We start from the raw sequence: 25,614 nt of genomic DNA on the forward strand, positions 1-25,614 counted from the left end.
GTGCTCCCTGCCCAGGCTGGCAGCCACGGTGCTTCCCTGGGCAACGCTGCCTGGCAAGTGTTGCCCTGGGAGATGTGATGGCAGGAGCTGCTGGGGAGCCTCCCTATCACACTCTTTAAATCAGAAAATGCTTACCTTTCCCTTCCAAAACTCAACTCTGTGGGCATAAGTATCCTGATTTTACACATTTGCAACTGCAGTTGTAACATTAAAACAGAACTCACCCACCCAACAGAACTATTTTTTCAAATTTGAGGTGAGATTGTGCTCAAACTTCAACTGATTCTTACTAAAACTGCCTGGAGAATAACCCTGGTGCCCTGTGGCTTCTGGGTGAAACTAGTTTGCTCTGGGGTGGTGTGCCTGGGTTGCTGAGGAGGTCAGGAAAACTGTTCCCAGGGTTGGGGTCTGAGTGATCTGCAAAGACTCCTTCCTTTGAGGAATGTATAGTGCTGATTCTCAAGGCTGAGCTCACGTGTGTAAGCCTTTTGTTCAGTTGAGGTTGCTCATAACAACTCTCTCCTTTACGTGGATGTTTATTTTTGTGAACCTTTGAGGAACTGAATTGTCTCTGAGGCTGTTATCTCTCTGTCAAATTTGGCTGAAATTGCTCAACGAGTTCAAAGTTGTTGAGGGAGACACAGCCCATGTGAGTGTGTGAGCCATCAGAAATCAGACTGACAGGCTGAAATGAGAAACACTTTAAAACTGTCAAAACAAAAAGTCTTCCCAGTGGTCTGGCCTGACTTGTCCAGATTATTGGATCCTAAGGCATCACAAGATCCTGCCAGCTACCTCCAAGGCTGAGGAGCTTCTGAGAGCCCCAGCATTAACTGCTGAGAGCAGAAAGGACCCTTGGGATTAGCAAGAGATTTGGCACCAGTTTTTCTCAAGTCTGGGGGAGTGGATGGCACATCTGTACCATCACCAACCACCCCGAGAGGTGATGGCACTCCAGACTCCTCTGATTTGTGTTTCCTTTTGCCAAGTGACTTTGATTGAAAAGGGATCTGACACATTAGATGAAGGGGCAGGTTAGAAAAATAGTTGCAATAATGAATCTGCATTTACTGGTCCCTGCTGCTGCTCCAGGAATGTTCTCACAGCCCTTCACAGGATGGTTAATCTTTCAGCAAGTGCTTTGAGCTTTTTGTGCAGGGAGCTATGCACCATCAAAAAGAATGAATGACCCTGTTTCTCTTCCCTATCGTGGCTATCAACCAGAGCTGTCTTTGGCAGAGCTTCTAGGCTGATTTCTGGTTGAACATTAGAGGCAGAATTCATCTGTCCAAACGTAGACATCTAATTGTGAATGTCTACATCTGAGTTACTTGTCTAGACTCTTGTTTATAGGAAAGAAATGGGCACCCCAAGGACATGAGTCATTGTATGCTAGAGTAAATGTCTAAAATAGGTCAGATGAATCATTCTGTAAATGGGTCCTTTTCTCTGCTGTGACTATAAAGGGAGCCCAGAGTCATGATGAGGGGGACAGAGATGCCTCTGAAGTACAGTGAGATGCATCCCAGCTCAGATACATTTCTGGGTATGCACAGTCAGCTGCTCTTATGTTTGTACATTGTCCTGACATCCTCTGTCCTCTTCTTCTTGCTCTTCCCTTTATAAATTTACCTGAGGCTGAGATGCCATTTTATTCTTGTAGCTTCCACTGCAGGATGACTCCCAGGTACCTGCTTTTCCTTTCTCAGAGTCATCAGGCTGGAGTCACCTTTGTTCCAAACCTAGGTCTGGGCCTGAAGCTTTGCTTTATCCTCTTGTGAATCCCTCCTTTCCAAATGCACTGAAGCACAGCCTGGGGCTCTGCTTTCCCTGCAGTCAGTATATTCCCTGTTCAGACCATCCACAAGAGCCACCTGCACACATCACAGGTGCCCTTGTCTTCTCCAGACCAGCACAACCTGCTCTGATTTACTTAAATTTTCCTTAAACTTCTGGTAAGCTGACAGGGTCCCTTCCTGGGCTTTGATTTTTGCCTTTTTCCATCTGTGCTGTATCTGCTCTGGGTGGACACTGCCACCTGAGAGGGACTCACAGCAGCTCAGCGCCACCCCTGCTGAGAAAATTGCCAGAACTGATGGTGTTGGTGCACAATCTCTGCTGGGGGTGGGGGTCAGGGTATCAGCCTTGAGCTCCTTCACAGATTTACTCCCATTTTATTTCTGTTTGCTGAACAAAAGAAATGTATAATACTTACAAATCCTTCCAAATAGGCTTGGAGCCTAGTTCTAGATGTAGCGTTATTTTAACAGAGCCAGTGCTGTGCTGATAAATGGGATAGTGGGAGGAGGGAAAGAAACTATTTATAACACATAGTGCAGGAGATGAGGAAGGGAAGAAAACTGAAGAGTGCAGATAAGATTTTTGCTGCAGGTGTTTTCTCAAGTTTTGGCTTGGAGACAAAGAGAAACCCACAGACCATCCAGGTAAGCCCATTAGGTTAGCTGAGCACAGTTTCATTACTCAGTAGTGTTATCTAGGCCCTCTGGCCCCAACAAAATCCCAGCTTTATTCTTTCCTCAAATACTATTTTATTAAAAAATCCTCTCTGTGTGAGAGGGCTTTTTAAAAAGCCTATTTTAAAAAATACATTAGAACATGGGAACTTTCAAATGCTGGCAATCTGCACCCTTGTGTGAATGTGAATAGGACAGGATGTGCCTGCTGTCTCTTGCCTGTGGGTTCCTGAGACTTTCCTTTTCTTTTCTCTGCTGGGATCAAGCCCTGGATCCACAGGTTTGGCTTTGACCAGGTGAGAGTCAGCATCCAGAGCTGGTGGGGGCTGAGGGGTGTGGGACCAGATCAGGGGTGCTGTGAATGTTTCTGAGGAGAGAAGAAGTTGTCCTCTCCCCTGGGCCTGAGCAATGAGGAGGTTGTGAGGCAGCAACCACTGCTCTGGGAAGCAGCTGGGACTGGGAGCTGGGGAGTGAGGGGCACCAGCCCTTCTGAGTGGGTTGGCTGAGTGTTTTAGAGGGGAACCCAGCTGATCTGCCTGGCAGGGAAGTTAAATTATGTCCCAAAATACACATACTCCTGAGAACAGGGCATGCAGGAGCACTTGTTGGAGGTGAAAGCCAATGGAACGTGCGAACTGAAACCACAGTGAGCCTCACTCTGCTCTGAACCATTCCCCAGTAGGAAATTCCTGCGGCAGCAGCCTTTCTATTTGCTCTGCAGAGCGTGGGCCATTTGGAGCTGGCTCTGTGGCAGGAGGTGCCCCAGGAGGCTGCTCCCTTCTCAGCACTCCCTGCTAACAGTAAACAGAGCAGGGATGACTCAGAGGTGCTTTCCCTTCCACCACAGAGGTGGCAGATCACACCATGTCAGTCATGAGTGAATGTCCTCGGCGTACCCTGAGGCTGCTCAGTGCCCTGGTGAGTGGCCAGGTCCTGTCTGGTTCCCAGCAGGCTGGCCCCTGTGAAGCTGTGCTGTAGAAAGGGCTGTCCTGACACTCTGAGCAGACAGGCTGACCTTTGCCTGCAGTACTGCCCTCTGTAAGGTCTTTCCTTCCACTGGATAACGATGCCTGTGAGGACAGAACTCTCTGCTCTTACACCATTCCACCCCTCTTTGTCTAACTCAGCTCTTCTGATACCTCACAGTCCCTCTGTGTTTTCTTCTCATATCCAGAGTTAACCTCACAACTAAGGCTCAGCAAATCTCTTTAAATCCACTTGTTCCTGGAAGCTTTCTCCCTGCAATGATACCTGTGTGTGCCATTGTCCTGCAAATACTGAGTCAGAGATTTTCCCTGACGCTAAGAGATGTCATTACTAAAACCAAAGCAGATGGCAGAATGAGGTTGAGGTAATATTATGGAGATTTTCCCAAGGTGTCGTGTATTTTCTGCAATTATGAAGCACTCAAATGGCTCACATGAGGAAGCTACAAACCCTCCCTCTTGGGAAGTTTTCTAAAAAGGGTGAACGTTTGTCAGGGATGACTTTGTTAACTAGACCTTCCCTGGGGAAGGAGATGAACTGTGTGGCTTCCTGAGGTCTAGTCCCAGGAAACCCAACCAAGAAACATGCCAGATGCTGTAAGTGCTTGTAAGGTTTAGCAATGGAGAGGAAATGTTCAAAGAAAAAAACCTATCTCAGATTCAGAGATGCTTTTGCAGCAGTACTGCTGAGTTTGATTAGAACAAATCCTGCCACATTTGGCATTTTAAATACTTGAGTAACAAATGATACATGTTTCTCAGGGCAGGAGGAAATCAGAGTGCAGAAGAAATCAGCTTCCTTGGGGCAGAGCACGTGGGAGTTTGCTTTGTATTGTCTGACCCACACTGGGGCCAAGTACAAACAACACTTGAAATTTGCTCCCAGCATTTAGATATTTCTGAAAAACAAAAATGATATTAGATGGGGAGCAGTGGCTAGGCTCAGTCTGATCCCAGGGTAATTTGCATTAAATGGTTCCCAATTCTTTCATTAATATTGTTCTCCTGCCTAGCCTGTGTGTGCTGCTCATTTCCTCTGCTGGAGGAGTGAACAGCACTTGGCAGCGGAAGCTGAGCCAGCCAATAAAAGTGATGTGGAAGAGGGAAAGAGAGGAATGTTACAAACAATCCCTGTTTTGGCTGATAAAGGCATCCTCAGGAAGCTTGCAAGTTGTAGGAGTCTGTCACTGTGCTGGGCTGGGGAGAGGAATGGAAAAAAAATATATGCACAAAAAAGGCATTTCCCCATTTGATTCAGTTTCCATGATATTGTAGTACTCATTCTACTTTTGCACAATGTGAGGCAGAGATCCAGCTCTCCTCACCCAGGTCTGCTGTTGCTTTGAGAGGGATGCAGGACTTGCAGTCTCCTCCTCCTGCGGTCTCCAGCTGTGGAAAGCTGATCTGGAGTGAAGTGGGGGAAGAGGAAGCTGCTGCAGCTGGTGGAACCTTATTTTCCACATGGCTGTGTTTGCCCAAAACAGGTGCCACGCTATCAGAAGGATGTCCTTTCCGAACTTCTGACGTTATTTAACGGGCACAGACCGGCGTGGTCAGTGAAGTCACATCCTGGAGTGTCACGCTGTGCACCACAGCCATGTGCTGCCATGCCAAGGAGCCCCCAGTGGAGCTCTCCTGGTGCAGGTGCCTCGCTGGGTGCCAGGCCCTCAGAGGGCAGGCTGCAGTGCCAGGGTGAGTGCTTCTCGCCCACTTCAAACGCTGCCAGTGGCGATGCCACGTGTGGCACCGCCGTGTTGGAAATCCCCACCGCGCCATAGCGAGGTTAGAGTGCAGCCAGAGCAGAGCTGTAAACATTAAATGCTCCATTTGTACACGCCAGAGGCATTGTGCCAGGATGAATCCAAAAGGATTCAATCTCCAGCCGCGTCGGTTCCTTTCACAGCAACAGAAAACATTTCCCTCCGCTCGTCAGCGTGGCGATGTTGTGCCGAGGACGGTGGGCTCTGAGCTGTGCTGGTCTCAGGTCTGTCACTGCACTGCTTCTCTGGCTGAGGCATCACCAGGGTCCCCGAGCTCCCACTGCCACTTGGGAAGATGCACAGCAGTCTCCAGTGGCCACACGGCTCACCTCAGCCTCCCGTGTCACCCGAGTGAGACAAAGGCGATTGGAAGGCGGAGAAGAGAATAACAAAGTGTTGACCACATCGTAAATCCAAAGACGTGGCAGCAACAGGGCTATGCTCACTCATGCAGGAAATATTGTAAATGAAACCGCAGTGCTCGGATACAGCGTCTGCTGAGAAGGAAATCTCTTTTGGTAGCTTGCACCTGCTAGATACAAAGAAAAGAAAGGGACTGTATTTCTTAATTTTGCAGGAATCTATTTTTTTCTTCAAAAGACAGCATATTTATAACTCTAGTAAAGCTGCAAAACTGCTGTATAAAAAAATCCTACAAGAAGAAGAAATTGATTTCTGGAACTGATCAGGGGAAAGCTCTTAATCTTTGCTCCTCTTTTACAGAATTGCTGCCTGGACACCTTTTCTATAGGCCCGGGACCTAATGCTTCTTCAGTCCATACTTAATGGAAAACTGTCAGGAAAAGGAAAGGATCTTAATCTATTCTCTTTCCTTGATAAAAAAAAAAAATAGAAAAAGACAAAGATATTCAGATCCATTTTCTCCTCTTTTCAGTGCTTCTCAGGTGACAGGAGAAAGTGAAGACTGTCGTAATGCCTTAACCAGGCATTTCACAATATCAGTCCTCAGACAGGACTCTCAGGTGAGGCCAGAGGTGCAGAGATATGAGCTGCTGATCTTTTTACAAATCAGTCCCCTTGCTTTGTGATGTGAACATGTAGCAGAGGGAGTCTTACTTCACCTGTAGCTCACAGGCCTTGGGGCTTTAAATAGCAGCAGAAACAAGTTCCAAGAAAGGCCCTGGAAGCACCTAACAGAATCTCCTGTGATGCAAACCCTGACTCAGACAAAGCTTTGGTCCCAAAGAAGATTGAGAAGCTTTAAGTTTAAAGCAAAAACCCAAACAAGCGATTGGAATAAAACCGGGGACGTTAAACTTTGCAAGTGGAGCAAATGCAAAGGAACTGTTTGCACCTTCCCTGCCCACAGGTGGGTCTTTGCTCCCAGGACTGGTTGATCCTCTGTGACCATCTGAGCTGCAACAGAGAGCTCCTGGTGGGAAAGGGGTACCATGATGGCACACTTAGGAGTAGGGTGCCTGGAAATGTGGTAGGAAACCTCCTCTTCAGACTGGCATGTGATCAGGAGATAGGCAGCACCAAAAGAAGGGAAATGAGCATCCAGGTTTGGCTGCTGTGGCTGTAGGTGAGTCAGCCAGGTACAATGGTCGTGTCTCTGCCTCAGCCTCTGTCCCCTTGCCTCTCTCCTGGCACCAAGATCTCACAGATACCTCCACAGTGTCTCTGTGTTTCAGATACCTATTTGTTAATAAGGCTAGGAGCTTGGAAAGCTTTGAAAGGTCCTGTCTGACTTAATCCCTATTGATCACAGACCCTTGATGTGAAGGAATTTTAAATTTCCATCTGCCGACTGTTTAACAACTTCTGACTTCAAAAGCTCTAGGAGCCTTCTCCTTTTAAATACACTTTCCACTTAAGGAAAATATAGTCAGCCCCTCATTAATGTGTATTTCTCCCATAATTATACAAGTGTTTGGGATGCAAACGCTCTGCTCTGTGCCTTGTGCACATTCCTCATCCAGGAAATCAATAGGCAATAAGCAACATACATTTCTGATCTTTATAGAAGTAATTTGCTACAAGGGCAACTTTTACTCAGTTTGACAATGTAGATGTAAAACAGCTGATCTTTAAAAACACCCAGATCTCCTCAGCTGACAGCCCATTATCCCCCAGTGAACCAGGGCATATTTCCCAGTACCACCTTGGCAGCTGGGAGGGCACCACTGCTCCAGGCCACTATCACCTCCTCCCTCCCAGCTGGAGCTGTCTGAGGGCTGGTCCCCAGGCCAGCTGAGAGCTGCCAGAGGGGACTCTCCAGCACAGAGGATGACTGAGTCAGGGAGCATGGAGGGAGCTAACACTAACCCTCTCCAGCACAGAGGGTCCAGAGCATGGGCTCCCTGACTCAGACTGTCACCCTCTGTGCTGGAGCTAACCCAAACCCTGCCCTTAACCCTAATCCCAACCCTAACCCCTAACTCTAACCCTAAACCTAACCCTAAACCTAACTCTAATGCTACAAACTGGCATCAGGAACCTGGGCTGGCGAGTTTTCTTTCCCAGGGAAAAGTGGCACTGTTTGTGTTCAGGGCCCTGTAACCCCGGGTGGGTGCCCTGACATCAAAAAATCCGAATGGTGAGGGATGTGTCAAAGACCAAAGCTGCCCCAACCTCAAACTCGTGCTGCCCTGACAGTCCCAGGGGAGCCCTACAAACTGACATCAGGAACCTGGGCTGGCGAGTTTTCCTTCCCAGGGAAAAGATCCGCTGTTTGTGCCCAGGGGCCTGTGGCTCTGAGGGGATGGCCGCCTGCAAAAAATCCAAAAATCAAAGGATGTGTCCCAGAGCCAGCTTCTGAAACTGGTGGAGCAGGGTCCCAGACATAACAGCTTTCTTCACTGGCCAGTTCTGACTCACCCTTCTTCTGCAGAAGCCATGAGACATAGTGAAACCCCGTGCCCTCAAAGTGTTTACAAAATGTACAGGAAAGCACCAGTCCAACTAACTTAATGCTGGTTTTTGGTACTGAGACACACTCAGTTGTGCAGCCTGAGATAGAAAATCTCTGTGGGTGGAGTGAACTGGGAAGCTGCTCCAAGCTATCCAGAGCTGCATGTAAGCCTGGGACCAGCCCTGGGCATGCCAGGGATCTCCAGCAACCCCAAATTGCACTTTTCTCTGAAGCTGGAAGAGAGGACTGCACTTTTCTCTGAAGTTGGAAGAGGACTCTCACTGAGCCGATACTCAGTGTTTCCCCTCTGATTATTTTATTTTCAAATCTATGTGACCAAAAGGCAGTGGCACACAGTCCAGAGAGTCTTCATCTCTGAAGCTGAATGCTGTGTTTCAGCATGAAATGATTGCTGCACTTGATTTCAGAGCTGCAGGAGAGGAGTCTTCTCTGCAATATATTGGAGAGGGAGAAACCTTCTGGATTGTACCCTCAGTGGACATGGGATACGGAGCTCTAACACTCATCCCAGTGCTGGCAGCTCAGTGACAGTCCCTGCAGGGACCAGGCTGTTTGTGTGTGTGCACCCCTGTGCAGCAGCCATGCACAGCTCTTGCACTGCTGCTGAGCAGCTCTGCCCTCAAGGTCAAGTGTTCTTCTATCATGCAGCATTTTAATCTCCTTTGGATATCTTTCAAAACCTGAGCTTGATGAAACTTTTGACAGGTAGTGAATAACAGGAGCATTATTAATTTATGTCAGATGGGACTGAAGTGTTTCTTGTTTATCCTTCCAAAATGGTACATGAAAAAGTGGACTTTGACCTTGGTTTTGATTTGTGCTGTAGATGCCCAAAGAAGAAAACATCTCTGTAGTTAGTGTCTTATTAACAGAAAGCATCTGCAGCAGGAAGAACAATGTGTTCTGGCCTAAACTTGCAGCTGTGGCCACCAGCTGTGACAGCCCTCTTGCTCTAGCTTTGTCTTTACTGCATTATTTCAGAGGTGGCCTTAAAGAACTGAGAGGAGAGCCCAGGAGATGCTGGTTTAGAAACAACCTGCTGCAATCTGCAGAAGAAACTTCTGGGTCTGTGAAGGGCTCCAGCAGCCCTGGGGATAACCTGACACTTGGCTCCAGGGCCCTTGCAGGCAAGCCAGGGAATGCAGGGAAAATCTGGGTATCTGGTGAGTGGAGATGTATTTAGGAAAAGGAATGAAGTGTGTGCCTTCCAGTCACATAAATTATAAAGTCTTTGGCCAGACTCTAGACATCCCACTGGAGATCATTATTCCTCTCTCCCTGTAACTTTGGGTCTTTCCTACTTCAGTTTGATTTTAGACATTGGGAAGTGTTCAGAGATCTTTGGCATGGGTCTTGTATGGCCATTTCCCAAATAGCTGTCTGCTCCTCAGGTTTTCTGTGGCTGCTGGGGCTTGTGCCAGTACTTCCAGTGCTGTCCTCTGGAGCAAGGGCTGCAAAGACCATTTGGCACTGACTGCAGATGGGAATACCTTGCTGTCTGCTGATTTGTCTGACCTGCTCCTCTACTTTGTCCATATTCTGCTGACTCTCCCCTTGGGAGCTAATTCAGAGCAGGTATCAGGAAGTTCTGCTCTCCTGGGGTCTCTATGCTGGTGGCCTGGCAGCTTCAGCCGAGAGGAAATACTTGTCTGTACCCTTTGGACTGCAGCTGCTCTTTACAGAGTTTGGGTGTTGTTTTGTTTGTGAGCTGGTCCTTCGATATTCTTAGAATAAAACATAATATAAATAAGTGAAAACACATTTGCCTCACCTCCACTCCTATAAGACCTGTTGTGTATAGTTTTCTCTTACGTAACCCACCTGACTCCAAGAACAAATGTCCCTAATTTCTTCTAGATGATAGGCTTTGTAGAGATTTAAAGGGCAATTTCTCTCTCCTTCTCTTAGCTCTCACACAGTATTACAATAAGGAACTGCAGTGACAGACAATACTTAAAGGCATGGTTTAGAAGTGATTCATCTGTGAAACATGGTGTAGCATATTTTATTGTATTTTAGCTAGTAAAAGCTGTGCCTCCTAGCTCAGCTCTGTCATGCTGCATGGTAAATTACACTGATAGGAATCCCAGCCACACAGCTGAAAATAAGTACCCTCTATACAAGAGTTAATGTGGTAGATTTGTACTTAGACATGTATTTGTAAAATATTTAAGCTGCATGAGAAGGGTGTCTGTAGGAAGATATGATTACAGGATCACAGAAGTGCAGCACGGGTTGTCATATTTTAAGGTTAAAGAACAATCATTAGGCTTTGGTGGAGGAAGGGAGCCGTTTGAAAAGCTGAGGGGGGAACAGCCTGGGTCTTGCATCTGCTGCTCCAGCTGCAAGTCAGCCCCAGCTTGAAGGATGGTGTTTTTACTGGTTTTGGGACCCTCTTATATCACTGTCATATGGTAGGAGAAGAGAGCTCCAGGAATTGCCTTCTTGTGGCAGCACATGCCTTATGCCTGCCACTATCCAGGCAGAAAAGCACAGCTGATCTTCTCAACTTTACAGCAGTACCTCGTCATCCCAGGGCTGTGAGTGCCTTCCAAAGACACACAGCACTTTTAAAAGCTCTTCAGCATATCTGGGCAGTGCCTTGTAGCCTCTTGGCACAAAGCAGTTCAGTCTGTAGTGCAACAGCCTTCAGGAAAGCAGAAAACCAGTGTGTGGGTCCTAATTGCACTGGGGTGATTTAGTCCTGCAGAGAGAAACATGCACCTCTGTGCCATGACTGCCAGCCTTGAATCTTCTGTACTCTTGGGTCTCATCTATTCCCATAGTGCTAGCAGCTTTCCAGCCAAATGGAAAGCAGGACATATTCAGGTACTACAGTACAAGGTAAAGTATTGGAAATTTTTGATTGCTGATTCCTAAATCACACCCAGTCTAAATAAGCTCCAATTCACTGAAGTGTTTTAGCAGCCTTCCCTTGACTTCACTGAGCTCTAAGCAGATGTTTAAACTTAAGTGCATGCTTGAGTTTTGCTGAATCATGCAGCAATAAAATATGCAGAGTTGGTCTTTAACATAACCTCCTGATTCATGTGAAAACTACACGTTTCCCTGCAAAGCCTCCTTTGAGTTAATTAATGAGCATTAAGGACTCACATTTTTCTAGCGAAGAAGGGCCCCAAGGGATCACAGCAATTTGTGTTCATACCCTGAACGATACCAGCACAATCTTCCCATGGAGACAAAGCCTCGAGCACTCCCTCTGTGATAACCAAGCACTTACATTTGATGGATGGCTTTTGGCTGCCTCTGACACCCCCTGGGTCAGGCAGGAGGACCTGGCCTCTGACCCATCCCTTTCATCCCCTCTGGCTGGAAGTGTGCCCACTGCATGGCTGATTTTGGTGGGGACGAGGGCAGTCTGCACCCTGGGAAAGCAGGGAGGGGAGTGAAGGGGCTGCCTGCTTGAATGTAAGTTCCCAACATTTCCTAAATCATACCAACTCCCCTTGCTGTTGTTACAGCCTTCTCCACAAGCCTGACCAAAGGGGCCTGTGATCCATGTCCACAGGACATGCTAGCCACAGGAAGCCCTGTGTAATTTATTTTGGAGCAAAGTAAAATGAATCAGAGCAGCTGGGTGTGACACGGGGAGGCAGACTGAGTGCCACTGGAGTCAGGCACCACCAGCCCTATAGCAAAGCATCCCAGGACCTCGTTAAGGTGGGACTCGAGCAGCCCCTGCCATAGGAGGGATGGGGGTACTTCTTCAGGACATAAAGAGACAGATTCCCAAAGTGCCAGGAACAGAGCAGGAGCTGAATGCTGCAATGCAATTTTCTTGGTGACTGCTTTGTTTGTTTGGCAGCCAAGGTTTTACAGAAATGACCTTGGTGGCTGTGAGCTGCACAGCTCAGTGCTTTCAAAGAAGTCACAGGGAGTTCCAGGTTGGGGAGACCTCCTCCATCAGCAGATCATCCTATAAGGCCCATCACTATAGACTGAACAAGCTCCATACTAAAACTACATAGGTTGGCTGAGGGCTTTTTTTTTTTTTTTGTCCTTGATATTTACTCCCCACTACTGCTGCTCCCAGGCCTGTTCCAGAAGCTTACTCTGCTGGTGAGAAACTGTTTAATTTCCACTCAGACTTATGTCAACATTGCCTGGTAGCTATTTCCCTTCTCTCTATTTATCCTCCTAGAAATCATTGCTCAGCCCCATTCCCAGCCCTGTGTGGTCCTCCTTCAGCTGGAAAAGCAGGGGAGAAGGAGGAGATTGTTACAGGAAGCACTGGAGCAATAAAATCAGTGGTTGTAGTAAGATGTTTAGGAGGAATGAGCCCAGCAAGGACACACACTTGGAATGCTGCTGGCAGATGGGGATGGGAGAGAGGGATGTCCCAGGGAAAGGAGCTGTCTGTCCTCGATGGGTGAGGGCACCTTATGCTTGGCCCCCAACCAACTGTTCCAGCAAAGGAGTTAAGGATGTTCCAAATGTCTGCAGTTAGGAGGAGCAATAAAGACAAGGTTGACCAGGAGAATACTATGATATTTCATGAAGCACTTGAGCTGGACTTGAAACAGAGAAGTATGTTCATCAGTTGTCAGCTATATGGCCTGAGGAATGACACATTTCACTCTCTTTGTCCCCATAGGTGGAAAAACAGGATAATAATAGCCAGTCACCTCTCCCCAGGGTATTGGGAGGGTAACGTCTGTAAAGGGTGTGGGCCATTTAAAGCAATAAAGAAATGTGAGGTATCATTATTATTAACCTTCCTGTGCCTCAGTTCCCCATTTGTAAGCTCTCAGCCAGCACATTTTGATTTCCATTTCCTCAGGGAGCTCTGCCCAAGGAGACCTCAGTTGGAGCTGAGCTCTCCAGCTGCTGCCACTTGTAAACAAGGTCCACTTGTCAAAGATGCTGGAACATGCTGAGATAGCCCAGATCAAAATGTGAAGCTGATCAGAGTCTTAACAGGGATTTTTTTTTTGTTTTGTTTTTCTGTTATTGATGAATTCTATCTACTTTTGCAGTGCCCTTCTATTACTTGTCTTCTCTTTATTTTTCAGCTGGTTTCTTATATGAGGTTCATAATAAATTTCTTGGAATGTTAAGGGAGTGCCTTGTAGAGGGTGTAATTTCACCCGTCTCTGCAGTGACATTTCCTATCCTTCAGGACACCAGAGGTGAACCTCCTCTTTCAGCAGCACAATTTCAGGTATGTAACTACCTCTGAGCCATGGCGCTGGAAGTAAGAGAAATGCAAGACAGAGGGAGAAGGCTTCAGGAGATGCAGGCCTGGGGATAGAAAGCTGAGTAATGCTCCAGGCTTGTAGCTGCATGTTGATTTGCATGTCTTCATTGTGCTGCTGTTAGGAGCTGCAACTTTTCTGCTACACATTTCCTAAAATACGGTGTAACTGATCTTTGCAGTTGGCTCAAAATGTGGGGAAAGATTTTGTGGGTGTCAGGGCTGTTGTTTATCTGCCTCATCTGAAGCCTGACTGCTCTCTTACAGTGAAACGAGCCCTGTATCTGGTGAGCTGTGTGTCACTTCAGTTCTTCCCAAAACCTCTTTGCTGTCTTAATCTAGCAAAGTTGTTTTTTCTTGAGCTTGGTTTGTTTGTCAAGTGAAGCATCATACATTGCCTGGAGCCAGGATGCAGCTCTTGAAACCCAATAGTTTACAAGCTGCTTCTTCAGAAAGCTCAATTTACTTGGGATGAGTTATTCTGAAGTAATATTTTCTTTCCTGTTTATTTTTTCTGACAGATCTTCTGCTTTCCCCATTCCTTGTCACTTTAAACCATTTATACACAAAGTAAGCAGTTTGGGTTTGCCCTTGTGACTTTACTGGAACCAGTTGCTTATTCTTATCACCATTCTGCCAGCAAGTGCTTCAGCAAAAGAAAATTGCAAACTACCCACTGCAGCCACTGCATTTCAGTGCAGTTACAAGTGAAATCACATCCTACTTTTAGGTTAATGGTTGGATATATGACTGCTGAAAGCGGTCTGAATTTTACCTTGTGAAATGCTGCAGTGCCCAGAGCAAGGTGCAAGTCTGAAGGAGAACACACCCTGTTCAGAGGGAGTCTCCAGCTCTGCAGTGGTCTTTCCTCAGAGGCTGGTCAGGGTGGTGTCACCACTGAGAAAAATACAAGATGCACTCAGCCGATGAAGTAAAACAAATCTTGAAATCCCACCAACTCATGACTGAGTCTGCCCCCTCTGCCTGCCTGCCATGGGCTCACAGAAACATTTATATCTTCTTTTGCAAGGATGTTTGGAGCATTTTCTGAACAATAGTTTCTGTTTGCTTTCGCAACACTAGAAATAACTAGAACACAATGCTTAGTTTGTTTTTATTTCCTCTAGATTGCCATATCCAAATGTTGCTTCAATCTATTATATTTTAATACTTAAGCAAAGAATTACTCATGGGACTCACTTTTTTTTTTTTTTTTTTTTTCCCTCTTGAAGGCAGTCCCTGTTACTTCACAGCATGAAAACCAAGTGGGAAAGTAATCTATGCAAATTACATGTGCTTTTCTGGTTGAATCACGTTCCCTTCACTCACGGTAATGAGTCACTTGGCATAAAGTGGACTGTTACTATGAATGGAGAAAGCACATCAGGGCTCTGCTTCTCAAGAATTATTTCCACTTGCTGCATCTCATTTCGGCCTGGAACCACAAGGGGTGAGAGTCTCCTGGCAGCTCCTCTGTACTTGAGGGACAGTAGCTCCTCAGGTTTTCACTGGTCCCAGATCTTGCTAACTGCTGGTGCTGAGGTGGTGCCTCATGGGCAGTCATCAAAGCTGTCTCACACAGTTCCTAAATACTGGCCACAAAGCCTTGTCCTGTAGTAACACTAAGACTAAGCCAACAACTGGCCTCGGTGAAGAGGAAGGCAGAAGTGAGTCCCGTCCCATATGCAGTGTCTGAGAAGTGACTGCTCAAAGTGCAGCCCGTCTGTCTGAGGGCCTGACTCCTGCCAAGTCAGCTGCCATCTCAAAACTGGTCCTGTTTGTGTCAGACCTCAAGCAGAGCAACCTAAATCAAATTATCACTCTGGAAGATGTTTTTTCTTGTAGTTTTTCCTATATGGTAATTAGCCCAATGGCCAGATGGTGAGGTCTGGTGCTTAGACTGAAAACATGGGTGTCAGAAAGCTTGGATTTCTTGCTCTTGCTTAATATAAGCACTACAGCAAGAGCAATTCCCATGGGCATGACATGTTACACCTCCCCTGACCTTACACAGGCTTGCATTGCTTTTTCTTGACTAGAATACGTAATTCTTATTTATTTATTGTAATGGAAACAGACAACTGACACTGAAGTATTATGACACTGCTGATTGATAGTTGAATGACAAGCTGCAATGTCACTTTCTTACGAGAATAGCTATCCTGAATTACAAGGGTAGTGAATTGAAACAGATCCTTTAGAAAGATGCCTAATCCCATTTTTAAAACTCTGAGTGATGGTGAGCCCGCTATCTTGTCAAGTCAGGTCTTTAATTGCCCTCACTGTGAGGACAGTGCATCTTATATCAAGTTTGGTTTTAATCTAATGGCATTGACTTGCCTTGTGACCTTGGAAGAGAAGGGATGGATCAGTTGTTTAAGGCTAAATTGATCCTAGAATTTATGTATTAATACACCTGCTCTGCAGAGCCTCCAGAGTTGTTTTGAACAGCTGAACCCTGAGTGGAGTTTCAAGTTCAGGTCTTAATTTTTGTTTGTGCTTTATGAGTATCACTTTCCATTATCATTAGCCTGGGATTTAAATTTTGTTATGCAGCTGGCCTGGGCTTGGTCTGTGCAGTGGCAGGTAAGACACTTGATCAAGCCTGTGACTCCTTCCTTCTTCCTGAGCTTTGGGAGGAGCAGTGGGGATGAGCCTCTGTGTACTTGAGATGTCATGTAACACCTGTAAACCCCAAAGAGAAGAAATGCCACAGTTTTGGTTTCATTGCAGCACTACCCTGGTTGGAATATGCAGAGAAATGAAACGAGTACAGTCTGAGTGACAGCCCAGGTGAACTGTCGCACATCTGTCATCAGAGTAGCATTTAATTAATTAGGAGATAAATGACGATGCCATTAGGAGTGTATTGAGACCAGTGAGAAATGTTCCAGTGTTGACAGAAATCACCTAAAATAGCAGTCACTGAAATAGCTTTTCAGGTCTACACTGTTTTTGACATGTTACTTAACACTGGGGAGCCCCTAAGCTTTAAAGTAGCATCTCTCTACCCTGATCTAGACAAATTACTTTTGTACCTTGATCTAAACAAACTCTGATCTCTTTGCTGCCGTTGAACTCACCTTGTCTGAAGCCTAATCTGACTACTTTATTCTACCTCTGTACTGGGAATTCACTCTATCATTAGCATTTCAATCTGTTTAATTCACTGAGGGTCGCTGAGCAATGTAACTGAATCCATGCTAAACTACCACTGGCAATTTAGCTGTCAGATAGTCTCACCTTCTATTTTTAGTTGCACTCAAATTCCTTGCTTAAGGGGGTGCACACTGAATTTCTGGATTAGCTTCCCCCTGACCCCTCTATTGTATCCCTGCCAGTCATGTTTAGGTTAGAGCCCTGTTTATGTTGTTCTGTTACACTAATTGCAGCTTGTCCGAGGTATGGACAGTATTCTGGGAGACTTTATTGACAAGCCAGTAACTCTGGGATTAAGCCCTTCCATTTAGAGCTGAGAGAAGTCTGCATTAGTGCAGTGGAGAAAGTCTTTGCTAAGGAGACTTGTTAAACTGCAAAACCAAGACCTCCAGAATCTTATAACCTAAGTCTTTAGGCTGGATGGGCAGTCTCATCTTTGGCTCTCCATAAGGCATTCTGTAGTGCCAGATGCTTACTCTTGAGCGGGGCAGGAATAGCATTGCTAAGGTTCCTACCTTCAGAGACAGGAGGTTAGAATAAGGCATGCAGCTGCACCATTTCTTTTCTAAAAAATTATTTCAAGCAGCTGTGCTCCCTGGCCTTCCGTGTCTTTTCAGTTATTTTCTCTTGCACAGATTCCACTACATCTTATATTTATTTTCTCCTGGCACAGCTGTCTCCCCTAGCTTTGTGTTCTAATGACCTTCTTAGCAAGTACATATGCTGTGGTGTATATTTAGTTTTGAACCAGCTTATGGCTCTTCCTAGGTGCAATTCAGGGCAGGAAGCAATTTGTTCCTGTTAACAGAGCTGTGTACACATGCGTGCTCTGCCTGTGTTAGCTACACTTTGGTTACCTGTTGAACTCTGTATTCCAGTCACCTTGAAGTCTAATTTAAAAATTAAGCAATTAATGCGTATATTACGCTTTCAAGAAGCATCTTTCTCCCCTGATCTAGACAAATTACTTTTAAACTTCAATCTAAACAAACTCTGATCTCTTTACTGCCCTTCCAACATACAATAAATGTGAACATAGGCAGAAAGCAGGCTTTACTGGGAGGAAAACAGTCAGGCTGGTCATTTAAAGTGTAAAATTCTTGATCTGTCCTGTGACTTTGAGGTCACTTCACTTCTCTTACTTTCTTCAGGCTTCAGCTGCCATGCAGCCTCCGTGTCCTGCTGCTGTTTGCTGTGATAGATGCCCAGTGCATGCACCAGTGAGTGCTGCTGCCAGCTGGGCTGCCCGTGCGAGGCTCCTCTGGGGGCTGATGCTCAGAGTGAGTGATACCAGACTACCCTGCTTCCTCTGGTTCCATCTCTACCTGACACCAAATAAATATTTTCCTGTGCAAAGGCAAGTAAAGAGCTGTGGCTGCTCCCTAGGAAGGTCATGGCTGGGGATGAAACTGGAATGTTCATTGGGAGCCTCAGTAATATCCAATTCAGATTGCTGATGAATACATCCTGACTTTGGGCACATACCTCCTGTTTATACTAATGGGAATGTCACACACGAATGCTGGAGAATATTGCCCATTATTTTTGGTCTCAGAGCTCTGAGCTGAGAGATTCCCAGAGAAAAATGGCCATTTGCTCTATGTTGCAGGCTGCAATTCATTATATACAGTGCTTGGTGACTGTTATTTACCTTACAGAACTGTAATGTGATAAGAAGTCTATGTAAGCCACTTAATGGTCTGTCTACCTTAAAGAAAATGTGTACCTGATCAGCCTTTGATTTATGCCACTTAAACCCCAGTGCAACTCTATTGGCTCCACTGGTGTTACCCCTGATTTATGCCAGTCTTAGATGGACTTCATGAGTTTATGTACTTTATGTGACTCATGTATGCAAGGAGAAATGTAGTCTAATAAAATATCTGGCTGTGCATCATAGCTGGAGGTTCCTTGCAGAACTGTTAACAGGAGTACAACAGAGCCATGCTCTGCTCCTCTGCAGTGCATATATATTTCAAGGGGTTATATCCCATATCTACAGACATATAACTTAATGGTCTCATATTTGACTAATGTGCTGCCTCGCTGGCACAGTGTAGAGCTAGAACAAGGCAGCAGGCAGGGTAAACCTGTGGAATGAGAATAAGAACTTGAAATTTGACTGTGGGCTTTTTTTTCACTTAGTAGCTCAAATTCTTTGCCTAGAAACAAAGAACTTCCCACAGATTGCATCCCTTCACTCTGAAAACAACTGTTCTTATCTCAATCATCTTGCTGCATCAGCACTTATCCTCTGGCTTTTGGGTAGGAAAACAGTCATTTTATGATGTTTATATTGCAGTAACAGCCAGGACATGTAGTCTTCGATGCAGGACTCCTTGTTCCAAAAAATGTGTAAACAGATCAGGAAACTGCTCTCTGGCTCAGCAATCCTGTGCTCCTGTTAATGAGGGCTTCTCTGATCACCATGGCAGCTTTTATCACCTGGCCTTGTCTGCAAGGAAAGTGATCATTCCTCTAATGTCTGGAGCTGGAGCATCAGGCTGAGCTCTGGTGAAGTTGTTGGGGTGATATCCATTACCTCTGCTGGGTTCCAGGTCAGCTCACCTTCTCTGGTGCTCCTGATGGCCAAAGCTGACACCTGAGCCCTCTCTGTAGTTGATCCTTGCTTCCTTCACCATCTCTTCTTTTAAAGTTTGCCCTCTTTCCTGTTAAGCTCTCAGACACATTTTCATCTAATGAATAGGAGTGACGGGTACACTCAGATATCAGGTGTAAAATACAGAGGCTGTGTGAATATCTCAGGGAAAATGTCAAAAACTCTTTGAAATTAATTCTGTACTGCAGGGACAGCATGACACCTACTTAAACCTCAGAAAGGTGCATTTTGGAGACACTAGTAATCCTAAACTCGTTTCCTAGGCTGCACAGGTTTGTGGACAGCCTTTGCCAAGTGGTGTGATGATAAACTGAGAAACCTTCAGATTTTGCTGCAATATTTCACCAATTCCATTGACTTGTTCCATTAAAAAAATAAAAATTAAAGCTGCTAAGTTCTTAAAATGGAAAGTGCGTCTTTCTTGGCATTGTAAAACAGCAAGTTGAAGGCTTGCTCTGCCTGTACATAGCTGTAATTTATGTTCATGCTCTCATAAGGGGTGTGCTTGCCCTTGATGCGTGTGCCTAAGTCCCATTAACATTAATAGGAGCTGGATGCAAGCAGGGAGGTTTAGCTGGAATATTATGAAACATTTCTTCACTGAAAGGGTTGTCAAGAATTGGAACAGGCTGCCCAGGGAGGTGGTGGAGTCACCATCCCTAGAGGGATTTAAAAGATGTGTAGATGTGTGCTTAAGGACATGGCTTAGTAGTGCCCTTGGCAGTGGGTAGGACCCGATGACATTACAAGTCTTTTCTAACATAAACGAGTCCATCAATAGCTGATGCTGAATTCCCTAAATGCTGCCTTGAGTTCTAAAGCCTAGACTGGGCAGCTTCCTCATCACCTAGAGCTGCTCCCCTTCCCTCTGGCCGTACAAGAGCCAAGGAAGGCTTTTTCCAGGGCTGGAGCACTGCAGTCATCCTCTTGTTATGCAGGCTGGGGTTGTGTACAGGGGTGGCTGCTGGGAGATGTCTGGCTGCCTTGGAAATGCATCACAGGAAGGAGATTCATCAGCAAGGGATGGTTTCTGCTCAGTTCACACTGTCATGAGCCCAAGTCCCTGGGTGGAAAAAAGAGAGGCGACAGGAGGAGATGGGGAGATGGGAGGGGAACAACTTGTTTCAGGCAACAAATCAGTTGCTAACTCTGATCCAAAGCCATTTGCATCGATGATGTTGGCCCACAGTGTGTTGGAAATATAAGGCACTCTGTAGACAGCTGCCCAAGGGAATGCTAATTAGCTGCCAGGCAATTAATAATTAATCAGACTTTTGTTCATTGTGAAGACAGTGTTTTCTTTGGCAGCTTCATAGTGTTCTGAGTTTGCCTTGCCTTTCTTTCACAGGCTGATATCATCGTGCTGGAAGCGGGCTTTGCGGCGACATGCTTCTCCCTCCCTCTGGCATCCAGCTCGCCCTGGCCACATGTGCAGCCCAGGCCACGACCTCAGCCTTGGCTGGGCTCTGATGGCCCATTTAACAGTCACAGGCTGGAGAGGGAGTTGCTGCTGTGCTATTTTTAACCAGCTGGACAGTTAAATAATTCCGAGGCAGACACACACAGAGTGGTCTGAGCTGTGCCTGGGATCTGAGAGGGGAGAAGAGCATTGTATCGACCCTGCTGGGCTTGCTTGACCTTATCAAGCATGGGTTCTCAGGCTCTTTAATACAAATACAAAACAAAAAACAAACTTTCAGAAGTGAAATCCAAGCCTCACTGACGTCAGTGGGACTCCTGGCTCTGACTGCAGTGGAGCCTGGATCACACTTAGCTGCAAGGCAAGAACTGTTCAGTATTTCCTTGCTTTCAAATGCTACAGAACTCTTTTTCCATTACAAACTTATGGTGAGTAGAGTCCAGAATGAGAAGTGTCAAAATTTCTGCAGGAAAAAAGGATTACTTTTAAGAAATCTCTTCTAAAACAGGATGTCCCGTGTATAGCTACTCCCCCTGATTTTGGACTAAGAAGAGATCTACAGAAAAATATTTTCTCCCATCTCTCCAGTGCAGTCCCCCCAGCTGTCCTGTGGAGTGCTCCACAGCTCAGTGGAGAGCTGAACCTTTCAGGGATGCCAGGAAGAGTACAAGACCTGCCAGCAAACCTGCTCCAGTGCAGAATTCCCACAAGGTCATAGCCTCCTTTGGGCATCCCCCTGCTCCAATGAGGGGTCTTCCCCAGGCTACAGGTGAGTATCTGCTCCACCATGGACCTTTACGGGCTGCATGTGAACAGCCTGCCTCACCATTGCCATCATTCATTATGGGATGCAGGGGAATTTCTACTCCAGTGCCTGGAGCACATCCTCCCCCTTCACTGATCTTGGTGCCTACAGGGCTGTTTCTCTGCTTCTTTCTCCAGCTGCAGTTGCACAGGCACTCCCACCCCCATCCCCTCCCCACCATCCCTTTTTAAATGTTAACTCAGAGGCTTCGCCACTGTTGCTGATGGGCTGGGCCTTGGCCAGTGGTGGGTCCGTCTTGGAGCCAGCTGGCTCTGACTCTTTTGGACACAGGGGAAGTTTCTGGCAGCTCCTCACAGAAGCCACCTCTACCCTGCCACCAAAACCTTGTCACGCAAACACTTGTCCATCAAATAAAAGGCACAAACTCAGTCTTCAGGCATGAGGGAATCCACAGAGCAGCTCAACTTTGAAAGACAAATGCGCAGCAAACCAGGTCTTCACTGATCCTGCTGTTAATAGGGCTGCTTGTTTCCTTTTGATTCCTGTGTGTTAGCTCAGCTGCCTTTTGGGACCGAACAAGATCTTTCCACTAGTTCAATTTCAAGCACGTGGTAAATGACTCTGTGCCTGGAGCACCCAAGGATCTCGGGTGGTCTCTGTGCAGAGACCAGAGCTGTTCCTGCTGCCGAGATCAGGCAAAACACAGCTCCCTGTTCCAGTGTAACCAGCGCCCGCCGGAGCCCGCCTGATGCGGGGAGGAGGAGGAGGAGGAGGAGGTTGCGACTCCCTTGTGCATCTCACACTTCAGGTTCTCGCCGTGTCTCCACGACCCAACTCGTCACATTTGCTAGCAGAGGCGTGTGAAGTCTTGTTAAAAGAATGTGGCTTGTGCTGATGCTCGGTGGCTCGAATGAATAATTTGTGGCCAGGGTGACTCAGGCAGCGCGGGCTGGCAGCCAGGAGCGGGCAGAGGAGCCAGGGGCTCAGCAGCACGTCCGGACAGCGTGTGCTGGGAGCACGGCGTGTCTGAAGGACCAGCTGCAACCCGTGTGAGGCCCGCCTGTTCCTGAGAGCCCATTAGGAGAATACCAGCAAGCAAAAGGAATTTGGCCTCAGAGGTGTGTTTTTCTAGCCAGAAAGTATAGGCAAGTGGGTGGGAAGGCTGGACACCAGAGTTCATGTTTGCAAATGGAAGTAAGTGATAGTGTGCTTGGAAAATGTGACTCTGGGTTTATCCTCCCTTCTTTTCTCTACAACAGAGTGATGCCTGTCTGTCCTTCCTTCTGAGCTTCAAGAAGACATTCCCTTGGGAGGCAAAAGCCTTGCCTGTTTAACAATGCATGCAAAATAGGATGCTATGCCCTGCACAGTGCAGAAGTTCAATTTTCAGATAATACAGAATTGGGATGTCTTATCTAATACTGCTGGCAGGCTCTCCTGAGAGTTCGCACAGCAAAATTTACCTGCTTAGTACGGTGAATTTAAATCACCAGAGCCACACTGTCAAAACTCTCCTGTGCAGAACCTCATTCTGGTCTAAAGTCCTTGAGTAATTATTCTGTAATAAAGTCACTTAAATTTTAGAATAGAGTGTCCATGTGGAGAAGTTATATAGGCACAGCTATAACAGGATAATTATTTTGTTATAGCAATGTCAGTCAATTTCTCAGGGCGTCAGTCACATGGGAAAGTTGAAATTATGTATTTTTTACAGTCTACAGCAATTCTTTATTTTTTAATGTCCATTAGTGCTTGACTAATGTTGAATGATAGTGGAAATTCTCCAGAACAAAGACAGTGCTCAGAGTTTCCTCGTGGTTATCAAAGGAATTTGGATCTATTCTGGTAAAACTAATATGTAATGAATTGGCAGTGATTGGGGGTTTATAGCTGAATTGACTGGGAATTATGAAACTGCAGTTTATTAAATTCAACTGAAACAACTGAAACTTGGAAATTTGTGAAGTCCCTATTTATTATGTGTTAAGAGTTCTCAAGATTTTTTAAGAGTACGCACAAAACCAGATTAAGATACAAAATTCTCTTATTCCCATACAGCGTTGGATGTTTCATATTTTTTGACTTTATGACTAATCATACCAATTTTGGGGGTGTCTGAAACTATTTTGTTCCTGAGGAAGTTGTTGAGAAGTCTATTCATTATGATTCATTATTAAATGTGGTGGGGATAGTCCTTTAGGATCAAACTATACCTGTCAAGGACAATGGCATATATGAGCTTTCTATGGGGTATGCCAGAGCTGGCTTGAGTCTGGAGATTAAAGCATGGCAGGAATTAGGAGCCTGGCTCCCCTCAGAGCTGTCTGTTGAAATGCTGGATGGAGCAAACAGGTGCCAACTGAATTTGTTGCAGTCACATTTGAATCTGAGTTGAAGAGTTACCAGAACAGGGAAGGCAAAAAAATCTCAATGCACATGAGTGCACCGTGTAGTTCCTGCACGCCAGGCTGGGCACACAGCAAGCTGCCTGGGGAGCTGGGGCTTCTGCACAGGGAAGCAGACCTGACACGGGCTTCATAGAAAGCATGACTCAAAATGAAACCTGCCGATGGCTGTCAGCTGTTTTACAGCAAAATGGGACCTAATTACGTGTGTTACATCTCCCTTCCTGGAAAAGGGGCTGGGTTTGAGGCGGAGGATGCCAACGTGCATATCCAAGTGGAGATGCCAGCTGGGAGCTACACAAGGGCGAGGACAGAGCGTGGTCTGGAGTGCCACAGCTGCAGGCATATTTGGGAATGTGGATGGCTTCTTGGTCACATCAGTGTCTCCTTGGGCACAGCCCATTCGTACCAAGGATGCTCCTCTGTCACCCCCTCCCAGTATCACCCTGCCAGAAGGAAAGGGCTCTCCTAACTCAGCACTTCTTGTTGTCACACAAGCCCTACTAGATCCGGTGGGGTAGACCATCTCATTTTGGCTTCAGTTTATCTCCATACATTCACCTCGTCGGTTCTTTGTCTGAATTTGGGTTTTTTTGGGAAGGGAGGGAGGTCCGTTTTGCACAGGGCACAAGGATAAAAAAAGGACATTTGTTTCCAGGGCTGCAACACAAAGGCTTAATCATGTTTCAGAAGAACTGGAGTTATAAATTGATGGGGCGTTTAAAATGTTATCTAGTTCCAAACATCCAATGTTTAAATTCTGCCTTAAGGGGACATTAACTGATTATCAAATCACAATGAGATTCTTATAACTTTATTTTAATAAACAGTTTTCATAAATGTTAACATTTTAATGGATGATTACGTTCATATTTAGCTAGCAGATGCATTCATGTTGATTGATGTTATTTCCGCGAATACCAAAGAAATTAAATATGACTTGTCACTTATGGCAAAGAGCTGGTCTAGTATTTTTTAAATAAAAAACGCTATTTGCGGTGCTTGGTCAGATGACGATGCTGCGGTCAGCTGTAGGTTCGGGTAGCTCCCAATACAGCAGGCAGACCCTACAGCAACACCGCAAACACGGGGGGACGGCGGGGAGCCGGGGAACCTCCCGCAGCCCTTTCGGGGCTGCCGTGTGCCCCTTGCCCGCCCGGGCACGGCGGAGGGGCCGGCGCGGGTGGAGGGCGAGCGGCGGGGCCGGGAGCGCGGCGGGGCCGGGAGCGCCGCGGGGCCGGGAGCGCCGCGGGGCCGGGAGCGCCGCGGGGCCGGGAGCGCCGCGGGGCCGGGAGCGCGGCCCGGCCCGGCCCGGCCCAGAGCGGTGCTCTGTCCCCCTCTGGTGGCCGCCCCGGGCCGGCGGCTGTGCGGGACCCGCTGCGGCTCCCGCCGCCCTCCTGCCCCGCACTCGGCACCGCCGCCTGCGGCCCCTCCGGCCGGGCGAGAGGCAAAGCCAAAGCCAAGGCAGCTGTGGCCGGCGCCGCCCCGGCCTGGGGTGGGGCAGCTGGGTCGGAGCTCCCCGGCACGCACATGTGTTTCCAATAAAGAACAGATTTGTGGGGTTTGCGTGGCCTCGCAGGGCAGCGGTGGCTGAAGTGCGGCGGCCCAAGAGCTCCTGCAGTCGCCTGCTGCCGTGCCCAGCCGGCATGGGAAGAAGGGTCACAAAGCCCTCCCGTTCGGGAGTTCCATGGTGGGGAAGGCGTGAAGAATACTAGAGAGGGGCTTCCATTGTGATGAAGGCATGCAGAACCTGTCTTGTGTGGGTTCTGTTGTGATGAAGCCTGCACAGCCCCACTGTGAGGTCTTTGGGATGCAAAGATCACTGTGTGATCCCTGTTGGGGTGAAGGCTGCAGAGCCTGCTGTGTGATCCCCATTGGGGTGAAGGCTGCAGAACCCGCTCTGTGATCCCCGT

At 46.9% G+C, this 25,614-nt stretch overlaps 1 long non-coding RNA gene across 1 annotated transcript; it reads left to right on the forward strand.

Annotated features, from left to right (window-relative positions):
• Positions 1-1,881: 1,881 nt before the first annotated feature.
• Positions 1,882-24,928, forward strand: LOC146766012 (uncharacterized). The gene is made up of 3 exons (XR_014958603.1): positions 1,882-13,298; positions 14,564-14,781; positions 20,459-24,928. It is a non-coding gene; the product is annotated as an uncharacterized LOC146766012 (long non-coding RNA).
• Positions 24,929-25,614: the final 686 nt, after the last annotated feature.

Source organism: Lonchura striata, chromosome 15 (genome assembly GCF_050655825.1).
Source record: "Lonchura striata isolate lonStrDom1 chromosome 15, ASM5065582v1, whole genome shotgun sequence".
Lineage (NCBI taxonomy): Eukaryota > Metazoa > Chordata > Aves > Passeriformes > Estrildidae > Lonchura > Lonchura striata.